Raw genomic sequence first — 4,942 nt, forward strand, 5'->3', positions numbered from 1 at the left:
TGACTCCACATTAGATCCATTCTTTTTACTTTAACCTTACTTTAAGCTTTGTACTCTGTTGCCTGTACTTAGGCTGTCTCTGCACCTTTTGTAAGAGAATGTTGCCTATATCTTGAAATATACAAAATAGCCTGACCATGACCTGGCCTGAACAGAGAATAGCATTTGTCTTGTTGGAGGTTTACAGGAACATTGTGACCTGACTGTGACCTGACCTACATGGACAGCTGCAGGAACAAAGGATCCGACACCAAGAAGTTTGCAACAACTAACTACACTCCTCCCTCACCTTGCCTTTAAAAAGGCTTTGCTGAAAGCCTTCGGGAGTTTGGGCTTTTTAAGGCATGAGCTATCCGACTCCTTGCATGGCCCTGCAATAAACCTTTCTGTGCTTCAGACTCTGAGGTTTCGGTATTGTTTGGCCTCACTGTGCATTGGGCACACAGACTTGCATTTGGTAACGTTAATGTGGCATATTACACTGATTGATTTTAGTATGTTGAACCATTTTTGTATTCCAGGAATGTATCCCACTTGGCTATAGTGTATGTGCTTTCAATGTGCTGTTGAATTCTGTTTGCTAGTATTTTGTTGAGGACATTTACTTCAATATTCAAAAAAGAATATTGGCCTGTACTTTTCTTATAGTGTCTTTGTCTGGCTTTTGTATCAGGGTAATGCTGGCCTCATAGAATAATGTAGTAGGTGTTCCCTGCTCTTCAAGTTTTCAGAATAGTTTAAGAAGAATTGAATTAATTCCTCTTTAAGTGTTAGAATCCACCAGGATTGCCATCTTGTACTGGGTTTTCTTTGTTGGGAGGTTTTTGATTATTGATTCAATATCCTTAGTAGTTATGGGTCTATTCAAATTTTTCTTTCTTCATGATTCATTCTTGGTAGGTTGTGTGTTTCTAGGACCTTGTTTATTTCATCTAAGTTATCCAAGTTTTTGGTATACTCTATTATAATCCATTTCTATAAAATTCTATAATTAGAATATAGAAATGTATGGAAAATTTATAAAATTAGTAGTAATTCTATTAAATTCTATATTTTAGATATAAAAATATATAGAAAATTCCATAAAATTGGTAGTAATTCTATAAAATTAGTAGTAATGTCCACTCTTTTGTTTCTAATTTCTGATATTTGAGTCTTCTCTCTCTTTTTTTTTCCTTAGTAAATCTAACTAAAGTTGCATGAATTTTGTTGATCATTCCAAAGAGCCAACTCTTGTTTTTGATTTCCCTTATTGTTTTTGTATTTTTTATTTTACTTATTGAAGCTCCAGTCTTTATTATTTTCTTATTTCTGGCAGCTTTGGGCTGCTATATCTTTCTGGTGAATTGATACTTTTGTTATTATATAATGTCCTTCTTTGCCTTTTGTCATAGTTTTTACTTTAAGTCTATTTTGTCTAGTATTAGTATAGCCACCCCTCCTCATTTTTGGTTACTATTTGCGTGGACTATCCTTTTCCAACCTTTTTCAATCTATTCATGCCCTTGGATCTAAGTTGGGTCCCTTGTTGATAGCATACAGTTAGATTCTGTTTTTTTTTTTTTTTTTTTAAATCCATTTTGTCAACATATGTCTTTTTATCGGGGAGTTTAATTCATTTACATTTAAAGTAATTACTGTTGGTGAAAAGCTTACTATTGTAATTTTGTTATTTGTTTACTGTGTTATACCTTTATTGAACATCATTTTCTCCATTATTGCCTTCCTTTGTGCTCAGTTGACTTTTTTTGTAGTGATACATTTTGATTCCCTTCTCATCGCCTTTTGTATATCTTCTTTAGATATTTTCTTTATGGTTACCATGGGGATTACATAAAACATCTTAAAGTTATAATAATCAATTTTAAATTGATACCAGCTTAACTTCAATTGCATACAGAAACTGCCCTTTACAGTTCTGCCTCCCTTTCTTTATGTTAGTGATGTCACAAGTTACATCTTTATACTATGTGCACCCATTGACACAGAGTTCCAATTATTTTTTAGGCATTTGTCTTTTGCTTCAACTTGAAGGACTCAAGTTTTTTGAGTAGGGCAGGTCTTGTGATAACAAATGGCTGCTTATAAATGTAACAACTCCCCTAAGAGTTAACACCCCAGCTTCTCAAGGCCTTTGCTTTTATACTGTGCTTCTCTACCAGTATTTTCTTGCCTCCATTTTCTGTGGCTCTGTAGTCCTTCTGTGACTTTCACGAGATGTGCTCAGTTTCACGTGGTTTTTCCTAGCCTGAGATCTGAGGTCCATTTTAAACAACACAGAGACTGATCCTTCCAGCAGCCCCCAGGAAGGTTACAGCATTGCAAATTAGTTCCACTCTGCTTTCTCTGGTTTGACAAAGTAACTGGGGACGGGGCCACTGCTTCCCTCCATCCACATCATGCCAGGGAGGGAGTGGGTCAAGGATGAGTAAAAAAAATCACAAAATTTTCTAGCTTTGTGAATGGGGCTTTTTTTTTGATTGGGCATTTGCTTGGATACTATAGATATTTGTCTGATATCCAGAAGTCTTATAAAGTCATTTTATTTAGTCTCTAGTCATTTTAAAATATGTTTCTATGGGGGAATGAGGATTTGGATCTTCCTATTCTACCATCTTGCTTTAAGCTTTTATCTCCTTCACATTTGAAGAATAATTTTACTGGCACAGAATTTTAGATTGGTGGTTTTCTTCTTTTAATGCTTTAAATATTTTATTCTACTCTCTCTGTGCTTGCATGGTTTTGAGGATTAGTTTAACACTTATCCTTGATTTGTTATAGGTATAGCATTTTCCCCTCTGTGGCTCCTTTCAAGATTTTCTCTTTGTCTTTTATCTTCTGCATTTTAAATATGATTTACATATGTGCAGATTTTTCTGGTATTTATTCTTCTTGGTATTCTATGAACTTCCTGGATCTGTGGTTTGGTATCTATCATTAATTTTCAGAAATCCTTAGTCATTATTGCTTCAAATAGTGCTTGTTTTCCTCCCTCCCTCCCTTTCTTTCTTTCTTTCTTCCTTCCTTCCTTCTTTCTTCTCCTTACACCCATGTTATACCTTATGTAATTGTTTCACAGTTCTTGGTTATTCTGTTATGTAATTTCCATTTTAAAAATCTCTTCGGATTTCAGTTTTGGAGGACTCTATCGATGTTTCTTCAAGTCACTGATTCTTTCCTTGGCTGTGTCCAATCTATTGATGAGCTGATCAAAGGCATTCTTCATTTCTATTACATTGTGCTTCATTTCTAGCATTTCTTTTTCATTCTTCCTTAGCGTTCCCATCGCTCAGCTAAAATTACCCATCTGTTCTTGCATGTTGTTCACGTTTCCCTTCTGTTGAAGAACTTCATTTAACCAGTATTTAAGAGTAGGTCTGCAAGCAAAAAAATCTTTTAGTTTGCCGTCATCTGAGAATGTCTTTTTCCTATGCATTCCTGAAGGATAGTTTCAATGAGTATAGAGTTGGCAGTTAATAGGTTTTTTTTCAGCAGTTGAAAAACTATCCAACCCTTCTCTGGCTTCCACAGTTTCATATGAAAAAATCACTCTCACTTGAATTGGTAGCTGCCTATAAAATCCTATCGATAATGTGTCATTTCACTCTGGCTGTTCTCAATAGTTATTTTTCTCTCAATATTTTTTGTCTTTAGTTTTTAGAAGTTTAATTATGATGTGTCCTGGCATGTATTTCTTTGGGTTTATTTTGTTTGGGGTTTGCTCAGCTGAAATCTGTAAGTTTGCACTTTTCACCAAATTTGGGAAGTTTTCAGCCATTATTGTTTCACATACTCTTTTAGCCCCATTCTCTTTCTACTTTCCTTCTCCAATTCCAAAGATACAAATGTTGGCTTAAAAAATGTTACACAGAGGCTTCCCCGGTGGCACAGTGGTTGGGAATCCACCTGCCAACGCAGGGGACACGGGTTCAAGCCCTGGTCCAAGAGGATTCCACATGCCGTGGAGCAGCTGGGCCCGTGTGCCACAACTACTGAGCCTGCACACCACAATCACTGAGCCCACGCACCACAACTACTGGAGCCCATGCACCTGGAGCCCATGCTTCGTGGTGGGAGAGGCCACCGCAAAGAGAAGCCCACGCACCTCAATGAAGAGTAGCCCCCCTCACCACAGCTAGAGAAAGTCCACACGCAGCAACGAAGACCCAACACAGCGAAAAATAAATAAAATAAACAAACAAACAAAAAATGTTACACAGGTCCCTGAGGCTCTATTTATTTATTTGTTTATTTTAAAAGTCAATTTTCTATGTTTTTCAGATTGGGTAAATTCTATTAACCTGTCCTTAAGTTCACAGATTTTATCCTGTTATCTTCATTCTACTAGGATACCAACCAGTGAAGTGTTTTTCTTTCTTTTTTTTAATATGAAGTGAGAGAGTAGCATTGACATATATACACTACCAAATGTAAAACAGATAGTGGGAAGCAGCTGCATAGTATAGGGAGATCAGCTCAGTGCTTTGTGACCACCTAGAGGGGTGGGATAGAGAAGGTGGAGGGATGCTCAAGAGGGAGGGATATGGGGGTTTATGTATACATATAGCTGATTCACTTTGTTATACAGCAGAAACTAACACAACATTGTAAAGCAATTATACTCCAATAAAGATGTTAAAAAAATTTTATTGTATTTTTCTGTTGTATAATTTCTGTTTGGTTCTTTTTTTAAAAAAATAACTTCTATTTCTTTACTGTGACTTTCTATTTTTCATTTGTTTTAAAGTAATTTATTTGCCTTTTTATTAGTATTTTATGATGAGTTTTAAAATCCTTTTCAGATAATCTGATTCATCTCAGTGTTGATGTCAGCTGTTTGTCTTATTCAAATTGTGATTTTCCTGGTTGGAAAATGACTTTCTATTGTATCCTGAACATTTTAGTTTAGTATGTTAGGAGACTCTGGGTCCTATTTAAATCT

The sequence above is a fragment of the Eschrichtius robustus genome, chromosome X (genome assembly GCF_028021215.1).
Source record: "Eschrichtius robustus isolate mEscRob2 chromosome X, mEscRob2.pri, whole genome shotgun sequence".
NCBI classification, from domain to species: domain Eukaryota; kingdom Metazoa; phylum Chordata; class Mammalia; order Artiodactyla; family Eschrichtiidae; genus Eschrichtius; species Eschrichtius robustus.